Below are 18,038 nucleotides of genomic sequence, written 5' to 3' on the forward strand. Positions count from 1 at the left end.
TAGCAAGAGTGAGTCACTCTCAGCCTGATCTCTTCTGGGAGCAGATTCACAGGCTCATGCCTGTTACTGAGAATACTTAAGTCTCTGGACTCGGCAGTGTCCCCTGAACTCTTTCTGATGAAGTGACCGGACTGAATACTGATTCTGTGCCAGACTGCGTAAAGTGGTTTGAATGGTGTGGGGGACTCTGAAACCCTTTGGGAAGAGGGCACAGGAGTGAATGGCTATACCAAACTTTGGTTCCAAAAGGTCTGAATTTGTTTGTTAAAAGCAAATGTTCCAGTGGGTTTTAAGGAGTTACTAGTCCTGCTGGTGGTAAATGGTTGAACATTTGAATGGACAAGTCCCTTTCCAAGTTTTTTTTAAATAAATAAAGGAGAGAAATCTACCCAGCTGTTAAGATGTCAGTCTTGCAATTACTCCGAGCTAAGACAAGGTCAGGGTATAAGTAGACTGTCTCAATGAATCAGAAAAGGAGTACTTCTGGCACCTTAGAGACTAACAAATTTATTTGAGCATAAGCTTTTGTGAGCTACAGCTCACTTCATCAGATGCATGTGATGCATCCGATGAAGTGAGCTGTAACTCACGAAAGTTTATGCTCAAATAAATTTCGTTAGTCTAAGGTACCACAGGTACTCCTTTTCTTTCTTTTTGCGGATACAGACTAACACAGCTGCTACTCTGAAACCTGTCAATGAATAAGGTTTCCCCACTGCTGGTAAGTATTGCTGGCCTTGCTCTATTCGACTCCTCCCGTGGAAGCTGTCATTAAACCAGCTGCAGAAAGAAATTTCTATAATCGGGGCTTTGAATTCTCCGGGTGGCATTTCAGGGTAGATGGAAAATAGACACTTGAGCAGACTGCGAACTCTGTACTGTAAATGCCATTGCTACAACTGGTCCAGACAATTTCCAGATTAGTACTTTTCATGTAGGCTGAGTCAGCATAGCCAACAGCTGCTGTTGCAGAAGGGATGAAAAAATGAATTGGCTTAAACTCCCTCCAAAAGGCTATTAGTAAATGAGAATTCTATGATAGGTCTTAAAGTTACTTGGCTGGTAAGAGTCTTCTCGTGCACAAGTATGAAGGGTTCATTTGGTTTCTCTCTCAACTCTGATGCCCTAAAGTACTTAATACCCTACATATGTTAATTAATCGATACAACCTCCCTGTGAGATAGGTATCACCTTCCTTGTATAGGTGCGGCAACAAAGACCTAGAGATGTTAAGTAACTTGTACAGGGTCACATAGCAAATCAGAGGTAGAGCTGGGATTAGAACCGACAAGTGAGGTAGACTCTCGTATAGCAAGGACTAAGGTCATGTGCTTTATGGTTCAATGGCAATGGCTTGAATTACACTCGGCAGTGAAGAGAGATGTTGTAATTGTCCAACTAGTATAATATTCACACTGCTTTTAATGTTACCAGGCAGATGTCCTGCACCAGCCAAAGCTTGAGTGAGCTTCACAGCACCATGGTAGAGCTCTGGAGTTCACAAACCCCAGAACAATTGTGGTGAGGTCTGCACTAGAGAGCAATGGTCATGACCACCATACTCAACATAAATGTTGTGTAGGGTGGTCCCTTTTGGACCTCTGAAAATCATGAGCAGCCAGACGTCCTTCAGTCAATGGTGGAGGCCGGGGTTGCCGCACCATCCTCTGAAGATGCTTTCCTTCAGTTGGCCAACCTTACTACTTTTACCTGTACTGAGTGGGGTGTCTGTTACAGCAAAAAAGATGGCTTCTTGTCATCCAGGTTATGGCCTCCAGTTGAGCAGGAGTGCTTACAGATCAGAACCCCGTGGAACACCGTATCCTGCAGAAGTGCAATTGCCCCCACACCAGTTTCTGGAGCTTCCTTAAGCAGAGACCAGAACCAGTGGAACAGTAGCACTTATTTCAGCCGGGATTTGGACTAATCAGCTCAACCTAATGGTCAGCAGTATCAAAATCTGCCGACTGATATAAAACACCTGATCTTTCTTCATTGCTAGATCGTCAGCATTCATTGTTTCTGCATATTTGTCTTGAACAAGCATCTATCTGCCTCCGATCAGGGCCCCCTTGTCCACGATGTTAGGCCCTGAGGATACTTCGCGTTAAAAAAGGGAACACTATGTTGTTACTATACGCGGACTGAACATCAGTCTGGAAAAAGATTAAGGGAATGATGTAGCTAACATGCCAGTAATCTCTGAATTAGTTTTGCAGGGGATTCTTCACCGGGGGGGGAGCCACTAGGAAGATATGGAGTTGAAGTTCAAAATCTGTAGGGGGAGGAGGACACAGGACTTTGTTGAAGGGCAAGTGCCCTGCTCAAGAATTCCCCACAGAATTACCCCCACGCTTTAGGTCCTAGGAGTTCCCAATTCATCTGTGCTCAAAAAAATTACCTGCTGTTCATGACAGCAGCAGTGTGTTCCATCTTATTGCTGGTCAGATGGTGCTGACAAACGTGACATTGCTAATGCAGAGAGCACAAAACAGTTCAGCACACTTCTTGTAATGGTGATTGAGGCAAAGTTACCCCAGGCCGTAGTCATGCCTTTTGTGACTGCGTGGTCCGCTCTAGCAGCTAAACTATTTACAATATCTGCTGGGCAAGGAGTTAAGTGACTTGTTGCCTACAGGTCGTTTTCTAGTGTAGCAGATTCTTAGTGTCTAAAGCACCACCTTGCTTTCAGTAGTGTCTTCTAGACTAGAGTGAGTAGTAATAGCTTGTGAGCTTCCTTTGCTATATGTAAGAGCTAGGTGTCTAGGAAAGGAAACTGTCAAAACTTGCCCATGAAGCTAAACCCACCACCTTCCCAGGGGATGGGCAGACTTTCTGGGTTTGTGTGCTGTTTGAAGACTGTGTAGGGACTGCCCATTTATAAGGGCTGGCTATGCACATTTGACCAAAGCAGGTTCTTGTGATTAAACTGAAGTTGGCAGTTTTGTAGCAGTGGTGCCCACCACATCTCTTATGCTGTCCTGGTGCTGCTGACTAGGCCAGTCAGCCTGCCTTGTTCACAGAGCCAGAGCATGTCACATGGTTAGTGCACTGGCTTTCATATCTTTGCACATGATAGTACCTTTCCTCCAAAGATATCTAAGCCCTTTGCCAGCCATTAACGTGACTGAAAACTGCCTGTGAAACGGCCAGGATTATCAGCTCATCTCTGTTGAAAGACCTCCCGTTTTTTGTTTTATTATTTATATTCCTATGGTATCCAGAGGCCCCAATCAGGGTTTGGGCTCTAGGAACTATACAAACACATACAGAGGCAGTCTCTGCCCCAGAAATCTTAGTCTTACAATCATGGCAGTTGCTTGACTTCAGGTCTGTCAACCCAAGCAAGTTGTGATTTTATGGGGGGAATCATGTTAGCATTATAGTATCCTGACCACGTAGGAACCATGGTCCGGTCATGCCTTTGCATGGCTGTAACAGTGTTTGGAAACCTGATTATAAAATTGTTTGCTCTACTTTAGAGGCAAAACCAAACAGCACTATATTACTGCTTGGGTCGCTGCTGTATTATAACACGATCCCTCATCATATAGACCTTGCCTTGCAGTCTGGCTCTTATGTCAGGCCTGGAAACTCCTGCGTATTCATTTGTGTGAGATTTTTTTTCTTTTACTCAAAAGGAGTGGTTTGGGAGCTGTTTGTTTGTTTTTACAGTATATTATTCCTTCCTGTTCCACATGATGGAGTGGGAGGAGGAATTCCCAAAGGCACGTGTAACTCCCATTGACAGTCCCGTGAGCGAGGTGTCCAACTGCCATTTGTCTCTCTAAAAGTCTCCCCCATAGTCTGTAAAACTTCATTTTAAATAAAGTTGTAGCAATCGAGAAGCACAACTAGCCACCTGCATGTGATTGTAAAGCATTTTGACTTCTTAGGGATGGAAATAAAATTCAGCTTTAGAAACAGGAACATGGGGCAGTACTACTGGCTGAAGCCGATGGTTTTTGTTTCAGCAGAGTAATACACCACTGGAAAAAATAATTTCAAATGGGAAAGACGACAATATCCATAATTATAGTGGCAATAGCAGGCTTCCTCCATGGTTGGCTAATCATGGCAGAGTGTTAATAAGCATAGTGTTCTTTTTTTCTAGTGTTGCAGCATGTTAATTCAGTTAATTTAACTCTGTGCTTCTACTGAGTCACCAGCTGGTGACTGCATTGGTGGAAGACTGCAATTAGTCTCTTTTCTTTTTCTTTTTCTTTTTTTGTCTCTTTAAAAATTCTTTGGCATGCATGGAATGTCTGTGAGGGGGTCCATTACTGTACACAGCGTAAGTACTTGTGTCTAATTATATAAATACACTGCTATATGATTATATATACAGATCTCCTTTCTTCGGTTTCATCTCATTTGCCACATTAGTGCATGAAAAATTAAGCCTCCTCTTCAAAATGTTTTCTTGGTAGGGAAACTGTAATTTCCCAATAAAGTTTCCAGTCCTCCTGCTATTGATTTAAGTTGTCATTGATTTTCACTAGGAGCAGAAACTGGCTCAAATAAGGACAGAGAGCTGGTTTCCATTGGACTTTGTCTTCCATGCAATACATTGTAGTCCAAAGGAGATTACATTTTGGGATTATTATTTTTTTTAAGCCCCGTCTGTTTTATGGGTTGAGTATGTTGGAACTCTGCGTGTTCACATTTGAGTCCTTTTGTTTTTGTCATTTGCCTCTTGCAAATAAAATATAAAGAGGTTCTTTAACCCCTGTTGTGAGGACTGGCACTGGTGGTAGCAGTTGTCTTCTTTGACTTGCCCTTCTGGGAGATGAGCCATCTGCTCGTGTACTAGAGAAAGCTGAACTGCTGAAGAGAAGATGGCCAGGGGGCTCTTCCCACACCACAAAACAATCTTACTGTAATAAATCTGAGGAAGGTCTGGACTGCAGATGATTTCACTGCTATCATGTGGACTCTGGCTTCAACTAAAAGCATTTACATAGCAATGCTCAAGCAGCTTGCTGCTGTTGGAAACAAAATGGTCAGTCATCAGCAGCAGGTAGCTGATGCAGTTTAAATAACTTCTTAGACATTTCAGATGCTGCTCCCAACTTTCTATTTATTTTTAAATAACCTAGGTTAACAAAGTTGGAGGCAACATATTGTATCGGAAGGGGAAATGAAAGAGAATATACAGTATATTTTATTCTTTCTAGCCAGAGACTGCATTTCATTGGAGACAGCTATGTGTGTTGAGGGTTGCAGGACAGTACAATTTACCACCTTGTGGAATTACATGTGTCAGAGCCAACTAGGGTGACCAGACAGCAAGTGTAAAAAATCGGGATGGGGTGGGGGGTAATAGGTGCCTATATAAGGAAAAAGCCCCCAAAATCAGGACTGTCCCTATAAAATCGGGACATCTGGTCACCCTAGAGCCAACCCTTCTGGAAAAAGAGGATAAACCTGTGTTGTAATGTCACTACTGGCAGAGAAACCTTTGCATGGTGGGCTGTAATCACATCAGCCAAAAACGTGTTTAAAATGTTGGGTGGCAACATGTACACCACCCAAAAGTCAGGTAGTTGGTGTCTGGCTCTTACGCCTGACCTCTTAAGTGACCCTTTGTTAGTATAGGACCGCTACATGAGCAATCGTAGTTCTTCTTCAAGTGCTGTCCCTGTGGGTGCTCCACTCCAGGTGATGGTGTGTTCCAGTGCCGTTGATCGGAGATCTTCGGTAGCAGTGCCTGCTCGGGACGCACGTGCTCAGCTGCTGTCTCGCGGTCTCGTTTAGAGTCTGCCTGAGCGTTCGCACCTCGTGCACCCCTCTCTTCCTTCTCAACCATCCTTGGCTGAAGACGGGACTCAGGGCAGTGCTGATCCTCTTCCCTGCTCTCTAAGGGAAACAATTACAAAGAATATAGAAATAGTTGTTTCCCTTCCCTTAGGATAGTTACTTAGTTTAAAAGAAGGGAAAACAAACAAAGAAAACTTTTTTCCTCAAGCTTAGCTCCCGCAGAGACACTCTCCCCCGGCACTCCAAGTTCAATAATGCCAGGGGGTTCAGGATTGAAGAAATGTGATTCCTGTCAGGACTGTATGCGAAGGTCCGATGGACACTCACGTTGTGTGAAGTGTCTCAGTGAGACACACGTCTCTGCTAAGTGTGTCCATTGCACGAGCCTCAAAACCAGGGCTCGTCATGTATCAGGTATCCCCAAGAGATCCGCTTGGAAAGTTGTGTTTAGAAATGGCTGCACCCTTTGATCTCTCAGTAGTGGAGACAAATAATCACAAGGACTTATGAAATGGCTTAGTCCTGTCTAAGTAGAAGGCAATGCTATCACGCAGGATACCATGGCAGACACCATAGTGGGCCATACAGTACTGTCTACGGTACTCACTGCCGTAACGCCAAAGTCCCACCAGCCATATTGGGTACTGCTCCACATTCATCTGGAGTGGAGCACCCACAGGGACAGCACTTGAAGAAGAAGAAGAAGAAGAAAACGTTACTCACCTTGCAGTAACTGAGGTTCTTTGAGATGTGTCCGCCTTGGGTGCTCCACTCCCCGCCCTCCTCCCCTCTGCTTTGGAGTAATAGTCTGACTTCTCCATGGTAGAGAAGGAACTGAGGGGGGCGTAGGACGCGTGCGCTCAGGCAGACTCTAATGAGACTGCAAGACAGCAGCTGAGCGCGTGCGTCCCAACCAGGCACTGCTACCGAAGATCTCTGATCAATGGCGCTGGGATGCAGAGTCACCTGGAGTGGAGCACCCACAGAGGAACACATCTCAAAGAACCTGTAGCTGTAGTAGGAAGCCACCACATTAGCAAGCTAGAAGGGCACAGCTCGGCAAACACCTATTGCTGGGAGTTTCAAGCTATTGGAACCCTAAAAACCAGGCATGGAATTATGCGTGACCTGCTGTGGTGGCCATTTCTATGGCTAACAATTCCTGCATCCCCAGCCCTATCCCTTGTCTATGGTTTCTGAGTCAGGTGGGTTGGTGCCATTTCCCTGCAAGCCAGAAGCATGGGGAATAGTTTCCTGCGAGGAAATGGGGAGTGTATTAGTTTGGTACAGCTGGCATAAAGAGGGCTGTTGATTTCAGATACATCTCCCCACTCAAACAGCTTCCTGAGGGAGGAATTCCTGAGGCGGCAGCTTTGCTTTGCTTTTTGCGGGTTGATGGGGGTGTGTTGCAGGTGTGGCGTGAGACACGCAATTGTTTAACACCGAGGACAGATGATGTCTGGTCCTCTTTGCTCATAATCTCCTTCTCTGTGAAAGAATTTTGTAACCAAACACAAGTGTTGCCTGAGGAAGGAAGGAAATGTGTGGGTTATGGACGGCCCTGTATTGTTTAAGCAAAGAATCCTGACTGAGATATCTTTGGAATTTGTGTTGTGTAATCGCTGTTTCAGATGGCTGAATTGGTGATAGGTGCAGTGCTGGCCTTCCCACAGACATGTTTCCAGTCAGTGGTATAGCAGAAGGCTTTGACCAGAGGAGCCCTTCAAAGGTCTAGTGAGATAGTAATTGGAGTGGATATCTTTACCAAGACAGTAACAGCTGATTAGCCAAACCCTTTTGGCACATGACCTTCTCATGAGAAAAGGAGCTAGGCTAGACAATGGATTTCCTGGCGGCCAGCTGGGAAGGGTTATATAATAAAAGCTTTCAGTGCTGAAAATGGCATTTGCATTCATTCGTTCTGTACCAGTGCTTTAGGTTCCCTTGTTATTGTGAGCCTAGAGCATATTTTAGTGCTGAGTGGGGAGCTTTCCCTTGTGAATGTGGGATCTAGGTGATCAATTCCTGCAGAATTTAAAATTAAAAAAAAAAAAATCTAGCCCTTATGAGACCTTTTCAAATGTGATATCAAATGTAAACTAATACAGTGTTGTCTGACTGCAGACTCAGGGAGACGTCTCTGGTGTTTTTTGCTGCTGCTCATAGCTTTGCCAAGCAGAACAAAGTGAAATCAATGTTCTGGTCAGGTTCCCTGATGCTGTTCAAAACCCTAAGGGCAGTAGTGACACTGTTAAATGATCATGTGAAGTTTATGCTTCTCTGCTTTGGAAATCTCTGGGTACCAGAGGCAGGCACTGGAATATGTTCAGTAAGGAGTAGGGACCCTAAAAGGAAGCCGAAGTAGGAGTAAACTAGCAAAGTCCTCTTGTTCTTTCACCTGCTCTCAACTATACTCTCAAAACAATCAGGAGGCGAGGGAAAGGGTGTAAGAGTGGAGACCTGCCCCCCTTGTAGACAGAACTCTGGAGGAGAGAGAAAAGACACATGCTCCTTCTTCCAGCAGCTGAACCAGGGGCAGCATCTCTAAATATATCAGTCGCTTGCTAACTAGCTGGCTGGTACCTTTTGGGAAATCTTCCAGAGCCTAGGATTTCTACTTTCTGGGAAAAGCTCCTATGTAAAATACATAGGTACAGAATTCTAATTTTTTTTGCCATTCAGCTCGTGTGAGCCATATCCCCTGGGGTCCCTGCCGGCTGCAGACACCATTTTCAGCACCATGTCAAGCCTCTCTGCTTGGGCTCTGAATGGTTTAGCTCAGTGGTTCTCAACCTGTTTACCTGTGTTATGTGGGCTGCAGGTTAAGAACCACAGCACCCTCCCAACCCCCTCCACCATCCCCTATGCCCAGCACCGCTCCCCCCCCCCCGCTCAGACCCCTCCATAGAGCAGGGTGAGGAGTGGAGCTGGGCAGCTGGAAAAGGGACCCCGTAGCACAGGACTGGACCCTGCCAGCCAGCACTGCTGGGCAGCCATAGCTGGACCCCATCTTGTAGGGCTGGGCAACCGGCAGCCCGACCCAGACCCAGGGGGGCACAAGGCCAGCCCTGCATAGCTGTGCTCAGGGAGGGAAACAGGACCAAATGGAAGGCAGTGTTGCCTCTGGCATGTATCCAGTATGTGGGGGGAGGGGAGCACCGCCCCATGCTCCCCCAATCTCTGTCCACGGGGGAGGGGGAAGAGGTGCCAATTAATTGGTTAGTCTCTAAGGTGCCACTAGTACTCCTTTTCTTTTTGCGAATACAGACTAACACAGCTGCTACTCTGAAACCGCTCATAAGAATGTATTTGGTTAGAAGGGGACACAGTTTTCACCATAGCTGTGTAAAGTGCTAAACTGGCAGCAGAATTGTATCTCTGAGCCAGCGACTGATGGAATTGAATTCTACAGCCTCTGCTGCAACAAGCACGCTGTAGGATCTATGGACCTGGCCAGCTGAGGAAAGGAAACTTTTAAGTTAAGCACGTACAAATTTTCCTAATACACATTGTGAAAGGAACATAAGACTTTGACCAGGTGCCTTTCTAGCATCACTTATGGCGTCACTACTGGGCAATAAGAAGATAAATGCCTATGGGTTTTATAATCCTATGACAAGCTGCTAATATTAGCCTTCATCTAGTTATGTGGATTTAAGTGTTTAGTTTGTTCTTTCATCCTGCATGTAAGTGAATTGTGCTACACTCCTTCATTGCCACAGCAGATTCCTTATCTGTTGTGTAATTGTGGAGGTTATTTCTGTCAGGTTCAAGTACTCTATTAGTTTTTGGTTATGATCCTAAAACCTATACTATATGTAAATCCACATTGTGGCAGGAGACTGTGCTTTTCTCCATTTGTTCTTTGGTATCTAAGGGCATTGGAGAATCCAGTCTTTTGGGAGTGCTTTTCTTCTGCTGTGGAAGTCTGTCTGTGATTTAAGAAAAGGAGTACTTGTGGCACCATAGAGACTAACAGAGGCAAATTTATTATTTGTTAGTCTCTAAGGTGCCACAAGTCCTCCTTTTCTTTTTGCGGATACAGACTAACATGGCTGCTACTCTGAAACCTGTCTGTTTTGCTATCTAGTGTGCTTGTGTGGGTTTCTTGGTTTGTTTCTGATGGTCTCTGTTGTAATGTGACTTTACCACTTCGTGGGATGATCTACATTTCACAGCAAAATAAAGAGAAACTGTGTGCTTCGTACTTCTATAAGGAGTGACTGAGTTTTTAATGCTTTATTCCTTCACTAAGTGGCAACTCCGAGGTCCACTAACCAAACTGAATACACAGTTGAGAAAGTTACAAAATTCTCTAATTGCCAGTCATAGCTATAATCTCTTCTTTAGCATATAAATCATGCTTCATCATGAAGGGGCTCCTAAAAAAAGGAAGAATTGCCTCACCCACTGCTGAGGGCCACTGTGGGGTGGAACAGGGCAGCTGTAGTAGGTAGGTATCCCACCGTAACAGAAAGTGCCATGGGATACTTAATGACCACACATGGTCTGGGCTTCTGTTTTACAACTCATCAGAAACTCTTTACAGCACCATCTTTGATCAGAGTTCAGAACTTGAGCATATTCCCAGGCTAGCAAAGGCCAAGGAACACCTATATAACACTTTGGTAACCACACTACCTTACTTTACACATCTTTGATCAGCTCCAAAGGAAGCTACATGTAGCCCCTCTTAGCTGGAAGGATGTCTGCCTATGAGCTTGGCGGAAAGAAGTAAATGGAGAAGACAATCGCAGTCTTCCTTGGGGTAGGGGTCTAGGAGGGTCATTTTGTGGTAGCTTTTCTTGTCCACATGATAGGAGAATATTTCCTGCTCTTTTGTCCTATTAAAAATGTATTCAAAGAACATTACAGCTTGGACATGAAAGTGGTTAGTTCCCTTCTAAGGAGAGCAGAGTTCTCTTGAGAACATCTACTGACAACATGGGGTTAGCAGCAGTTTTCTGTGTCCCATTGGTTATTGAGAAGGAGAAATGTGATATAAAGCAAAGAAAGACTTCTGTCACTTTTTATTTTACAAAGTGAAACCAAACATCCTACTTGTCTTGCATTTTGATTGACAATGAATAACAATGCCTGACACATTTAGAACTGCCCTTGTAGAAATCCTGATACATAGATTAAACCTGCCCCTCGATCTGGAGATGGCAATTCTCTCCTGCTGGGCTGATTTCAATGATACGCAAATGCTTGGCTTTCTCACCTTGTGATTCTTCCCTGTTCTCTCCCCCTCTGTCCCTTCCCGGCTGAGAACAACCTCTCTGAAGAGATGTGTAAACCTAATATCGGACCTTGGCCCCTCGCACCAGTAGGCTGTGTTCAAACCCTATTCTTACACTAATAAGAGAATCTTAAAAGAAAGCTGTGCCAAGGGGATAGGCATAGCTTTCCAAACAGCTTTTACTCACCCAGGGCTGTAATATCCCCTTGGAAAGCTTGAAATTACGATTACCTAGAGTTATTTTATTTCCCTCCATTGCTTGGGACAATGCCATAAGTGTCTCATCAACAGGAGCTCCATCCACTGTTCACACTTCTATGAACAAGAATTAAACCATTATGGCCTGGGATGAGGCAAGAAGTACATAGGAATTCTGTTAAGGTTTCAGGTACACAAAAAAAGCCAGTGAAAATGGGGGTGTGCCATTTATCTTGTAGAGATGGCTACCAGCTCCCCCTGGTTTTAGGTTGCTTAATACTTTCCATTATAAAGAATTCCTGTTACCTTTTTGAGACGCTGGTGTGCAGCAGGCCTTTGAAATTTGGCAGGAAGTAAGCCTGGGGGCCAGAGAAGGGCCTTTTCTTTGGCTGATGAAATTCTGTTCAGGTTTGATGGAGAGAAATAACTTTGGGAAATCACCATTTCCCTTCTGTAGTTTGTGTTCGTGGGGAACATGTGGGCAACATGCCATGTTGAAGGTGAGTGTTCTAATGTAAGGCTGGGCCCCCACACTGCACTAAACCCAGCAGCGGAGAATGTCTCTCTGCAAAGAGAATTAGGCCAAACTCTTCCTGACCACTGTATTCCAGACACAGCACACAGTCTCAGTGGCCCATTTCCCCTCTCTGGGGCACTACATGAAGAAGGGTTCCAAGGAATTTCACACACCCATACACTTACATCTACATACCTCCCAGGAAAAGGGGGAGAGAGAGACAAGCTGGGCTTTCCCCCAACCAAGTCTTCCTTCTGGATTCAGCACATAGCCCCAGTGGCCCACCTGGAAACCCACCCCTCTGGTGGCACCACATAGGGAAGAAGGTCCCCTAGATATTCAAGGAAGGAGTGGGAAGAAGCTGGGATGGTCCTGTAGCTCAAGGCATGCTATGGTGCTGAATGATCGGGGCTCAAACCTTGCTCCTGAGGCACGATGAGGATGGTATTGCAGTTGCACAAAATAGATTCCCCTGCCCCTTTTTTAAGACCTAATGAGTTACATACAAAAAACTCAAACATTATTTATATTGCAAAATCAAGCAGTCAAAAGCTAGGAAATTCCAGAATTTAGATGCTAAGTCATTAAATGCGAAGTCTGGCTTATAGCCACATGTTCTTCATTTTCAGGGTATCCTCTTGAGACACCCAGTGCCTGGTTTGCAGAGGTACTGAGCACTCAGCTGCTATTAGTCATTGGGAGCTGTGCATGCTCAACCCCTGTAGCATTAAGGCTGTGTGGGCTGGAAGAAGGAGCAAGGGGTTGGGAGGTGCTTAGCTCTAATTCTGCCTCTGCTACTGAGTCACCATTTGGCCTCAGGCATGTCTCTTTGTGTCTGTTTCCTGGGGTATAAAATGCAGGTGGTAATACTCTTTCCTCACAGTGGAGATGAATTATTAATATTTGTGAGGCACTCAGATCCCATGGCAATAAGTGCCCTAGAAAAGTCAATGAGGAAATGACTAATTCTGTAATCATTGCATTGTATGCAATAAACAAGGCAGGGATCACTGAATGATGAGGATAACAATATTCAGCTGCTTCATTCTGTGAGCATCATCCATCTTTTGCACTGAATGAGACCAAGAGTTTCTGGAGGGAAAACATGTGATCACGTAATTGAGGACTCTCTTCATTCTGATTCATACACACAAGGTTCCTTAGGTAACCTAAATTCTGGTATTTGCAAGGTTATGATCAAGCAGTTGAAAGCTAACATTTTTAAAGTAAAGCTTTTTGTATATAATTTATATAGCATTGCTGGTGTACATAGTATAGCCCTTCACAATAGAGAGCACACCAAACAAAGAAGTACATCCCTGCCCAATAGGGCTTCTGATATAAAAGGCATGCATGAATACAGTGCAAAAGAATGGAGACTAGAAGAAACATTCTTAGGCAGCGAGGGTACCTCTACATTGGAATAAAAGACCCCTGGAATGTCTGTGGCTGGCCTGGGTCAACTGACTTGGGCTCACTGGGCTCAGGCTCTGAGGCTAAAAATTGCACTGTAGATGCTCGGGCTTGGAGGCTGGACTTTGGCGTCCCAGAGCTTGGGTTCCAAAGGTCTACAAAGCAGTTTTACAGCCCTTCAACCCAAGCTGGCCGAACAAGGGTTTTTAATTCCCATGGAGATGTACACTTAGTGCAGGAGTGGGCAAACTTTTTGGCCTGAGGGCCACATCTGGGAATAGAAATTGTATGGCGGGCCATAAGTGTTCACAAAATTGGGGCTGGGGTGTGCGAGGGGGTGAGGGCTCTGGTTGGGGGTGAGGGCTCTGGGGTGGGGCTGGGGATGAGGAGTTCGGGGTGTAGGAGGGTGCTCTTGCCTGAGATTGAAGGGTTTGGAGAGCGGGAGGGGGATCAGGGCTGGGGCAGGTGTGCGGGAAGGGGTGTAAGTTCCAGCTGGGGGGGCGGGCTCTGTGGTGGGGCTGGGGATGAGAGGTTTGGGGTGCCGGAGGGTGCTCCAGGCTGGGATCAAGGGGTTTGGAGAGCAGGAGGGGAATCAGGGCTGGGGCACGGAGTTGGGGGGGTGTGGGGAGAGGCTCAGGGGTGCAGGTTCCAAGTGGTGCTTACCGCAAGCAGCTCCCAGAAGCAGTGCCATGTCCCCTCTTCGACTCTTACATGGAGGTGCGGCCAGGCAGCTCTGCACATTGCCCCATCTGCAGGCACCGCCCCTGCAGCTCCCATTGGAGCACCAGAGGGGGTCATTGGAGCGCATAGGAGCTGGAGCATGAGGACCATGTGGCTGCTTCCGGGAGCCGCGTGGTGCGTCCCCCCGACCCTGCGCCCCGCCTGGAACTCTGGAGCAGGGCCGTGCCATATCATGCGGCCCCCAACCCTGCGCCCCAGCTGGAGTGCCGGAGCAGGGCAAGCCCCAGACCCCACTCCCTAGCAGGAACTTGTGGGCCAGCTTTAAGCGGCTCGTGGGCTGAATCCGTCCTGTGGGCTGTAGTTTGCCCACCCCTGCCTTAGTGGCTAGAGTCCAGATGAAAACTGCTTAACGATACCTTACTTCTGTCACCAGGGGTTGTACTGAGCTGGTTGCTTCTCAGCAGTATGTTCCAATAGCAGATTTCTGGATCTATCAGTTTAAACTTCCATTTAAAAAGGTGGGGGGGGGGGAAAGGAACTTTGCTGGGAAAATACTTAGAATGTGACCCACTGCAGTCCTCAGTATGCAGACAGACATGACGAAATAGCTTGGTGGACAAGATGCTTAAATCACCTCCCCCTGCAGATGAAGCAGGCCCTAAACTCAGCAGAACCACTGTGATGGTGCTGTGCAGGGGAGGGGGCAGGCTGCTTGAAGGGACTCCACATAGAAGAGTCTGGTGTGGCTAGGGCAGTGCAGAGCAGTGGCTGTTTAGCCTGCTACTAAGTGACTCTATACAGCTCCTGTGCAGTGGGTGTACAAGTGTTGTGCCATCTGCTCCCAAATTTCAGGGTTGTAGCTATAGCACACTGTATTACTGGACTGGAGGGAGGATTCCTTCTTCCCATACTCCCCCTCTCCTCCTTCAGTCCTCTGTACAAAGCATCTGGTCCTAAGAGAGATGACCTGCCCTCCCTCATCTCACTGTGGAGTGTAAGCTGTCACTTTCCAAGTTACCGTATATACTCATTCATTAGCCCGTTCATTTATAAGCCAGCCCCCCCAAGATGGATAGGTAAAAATTGTAAAAACTGTATGACCCTTTCATAAGCCAACCCTAAATTTCAGGGGGTTGCAAATGTTGGCTCCCGGCCCGTCAGGTTAAGCCGCTGGCGGGTCGGACGTTTTGTTTTCCTGGAGCGTTCACAGGCACGGAGCCCCTCGGTTCCCAGTGGCCGCGGTTCTCCGTTCCCAGCTAATGGGAGCTGTGGGAAGTGGCACACCACTTCCCACAGCTCCCATTAGCTGGGAACAGCGAACCGCAGCCACAGGGAACTGAGGGGCTCCGTGCCTGTGAACGCTCCAGGTAAACAAAATGACAATCTATTAGATATTCAATTCAATGATGTCATGGAGTTTAAAATCATCAAATTTTGGTGTAGACCCATTTATAAGTTGACCGCTGCTCTTTGATGCGTCACTTTTTTACTAAAAGTATTCGGCTTATGAACGCATGTATACGGTATGTCAGGATTAACTATTTCATTGGTGATCATTTCAGGTAATACCATCCAGTTACCCTGGGATCATGGGTGGAACTGTAACACCATCACTCCTCTGCATGTGTCAGAAGATACGTGTATGCCAGAGATTACAAGAGAGGGTGTGGGTAACCCACTGTGGTAAAAAGTAAAGCACCTGAATTTATTCAAGCCCCAAAGTGTTTTATTAAATATGAACAAGCTTCCTCACTAGGATTGAGATGTTGATCTGGATTTAAAGGGAGAAGTGATGGACTCTTCTCCCCTGCATTCAGTGTTTGAGTAATGTAAGAACATTCGCTTCAGTTTGATATTTTTTTTGCTATCCAGATTACTGGAGGAGGAACACCTTCAGAATAGGACGGGTTCCTCATTTGATAAGTGGTGGTAGTGGAGAGCATATCAAAGATTCTGCATGCTGCCAGCAATAACTGTAAGCTGCCAGAGGAGATGAAATCATAAGCAGCAAAGATCCTGTTTTCATTCCGATTTCCTCATTTTCTGTTTTTTTTCCCCGTCCATGGTTATTGATTATACTGGCAGAAATGTAGCAGAACTGTCTTCGGTTTTCCACGAGGCCTTGAAATGCATTTGCCCCTTCTAAATTGACAAGTTACCATGTTGTCAGTTTGCTGCCCCACCTCCTTATGAGGCACCGTGCTTCAACTGCTCGGCCTTAGTTTTCCCCAATAAGGTTTTCAGGCAGCTCTGATGGCTTCCAGCAGAGCCTGTTGGCCAGGTTACTACAAAAATACACTCTCACCTCTCTCTCTCTCTCTCACTCACACACACAGAGCAGGGTCCAAAGTCAGTACAAAAACAAACACAAAATAAGACTTTCTGCCAGCTGGGTTTAGCTTTGAGGCTATTTCATCTGCCTTCCTCCCTTCTCTAGATTCAGCTCTTAGAGCCTGCTTTTTCCCTCAAATGAGACAACTGTTTTATCTGAGGCAAAGGTCCCCAACCTGGGCATTGCTCTTATCAAATTAGATGTCTTTAAGTCACCAGGGCCTGAAGAAATGCATCCTAGAATACTCAAGGAGCTGACTGAGGAGATATCTGAGCTATTAGTGACTATTTTCTAAAACTAATGGAAGACGGGAGAGATTCCAGAAGACCGGAAAAGGGCAAATATAGCGCCCATCTCTAAAAAGGGAAATAAGGACAACCCGGGAAATTGCGCTGAAGTTATGCTGACTGGTCTGTAACCTGAAAGATAATGGAGCAAATAATTAAGCAATCAATTTGCAAACACCAAGAAGATAAAGTGATAAGTAACAGCATGGATTTGTCAAAAATAAATCTGTCAAACCAACTAAATAGCTTTCTTTTGATAGGGTAACAAACCTGGTGGAGGGGGAAGTGGTAGATATGGTATGATGTTGATTTTCGTAAGGCTTTTTGATACTGTCTCGCATGCCATTCTCATAAACTAGGGAAATCCAACCTAGATGGAGCTATTATAGGGTGGATGAATAACTGGTTGGAAAACTGTTCCCAGAGAGTAGTTGTCAGTGGTTCACAGTCATGCTGGAAGGGCATAATGAGTGGGGTCCTGCAGGGATCCGGTCTGGTTCTGTTCAATATCTTCCTCAATGATTTAGATAATGGCATGGAGAGTACACTTATAAAGTTTGCAGAGGGGTTGCAAGTGCTTTGGAGGATAGGACTAAAATTCAAAATGATCTGGACAAACTGAAGAAATGCTCTGAAGTAAATAGGATGAAATTCAATAAGGACAAATGCAGAATACTCCACTTAGGAAGGAAAATGGGAAATGACTGCCTAGGAAGGAGTATGGCAGAAAGGGATCTGAATCATAGTGGATCACAAGCTAAATGAGAAGAGTGTTAACACTGTTGCGAAAAAAACATCATTCTGGAATGTATTCATAAGAGTATTGTAGGCAAGATAGAAGTAATTCTTCTGCTCTATTCTGCACTGATTAGGCCTCAACTGGAGTATTGTGTCCAGTCCTGGGCGCCACATTTCAGGAAAGATATGGACAAATTAGAGTGAGTCCAGAGAAGAGCAACAAAAATGAATAAAGGTCTAGAAAACATGACTTACATGAGAAGATTGATAAAACTGGCTTTGTTTAGTCTGGAGAAGAAAAGACGAGAGAGGACTTGATTAACAGTCGTTAAGGACTTAAAAGGTTGTTATAAAGAGGAGGGAGAAAAATTGGTTCTAGTTAACCTTTGAGGATAGGACAAGAAGCAATGAGTTTAAATTGCAGCAATGGTTGGACATTAGGAAAAACTTCCGAACTGTCAGGGTGGTTAAGCACTGGAATAAATTGCCTAGGGAGGCTGTTGGAACCTCCATCGTTGGAGGTTGAGTAGGTTAGACAAATGCCTGTCAGGGATGGTCTAATACTTAGTCCTGGCATGAGTGCAGAAGACTGGACTAGATGACCTTTTGAGGTCCTTTCTAGTCCTATGATTCTATAATTGATTTGAGTGGGAGGAAACCATGTTATCTCTCCATATCAAGTTGTGCAGGCTGACTAAGCCATCTGGACCTTAGAAAAAGAAGAAAAGCAATAATGAAGTGACCGTGTGGGGAGACATAGGATTAAGGACTTTATGGGCCTGTCTAGAGAGGTGTCCACACTTGAAGCAATTTACAAGTGGCACTGCTATGGATGTGTCTTAGGGTATGTCTACACTGACAAGAAAGAGG

General features: G+C 45.5%; 1 protein-coding gene across 1 annotated transcript in view; it reads left to right on the forward strand.

Moving 5' to 3' along the window:
* Nucleotides 1–18,038, forward strand: part of SUSD6 (sushi domain containing 6) — a 111,127-nt gene that overhangs the window by 79,476 nt on the left and 13,613 nt on the right. The gene's annotated exons all lie outside the window — the stretch shown is intronic.

The sequence above is a fragment of the Eretmochelys imbricata genome, chromosome 6 (genome assembly GCF_965152235.1).
Source record: "Eretmochelys imbricata isolate rEreImb1 chromosome 6, rEreImb1.hap1, whole genome shotgun sequence".
In the NCBI taxonomy this organism is placed as follows: domain Eukaryota; kingdom Metazoa; phylum Chordata; order Testudines; family Cheloniidae; genus Eretmochelys; species Eretmochelys imbricata.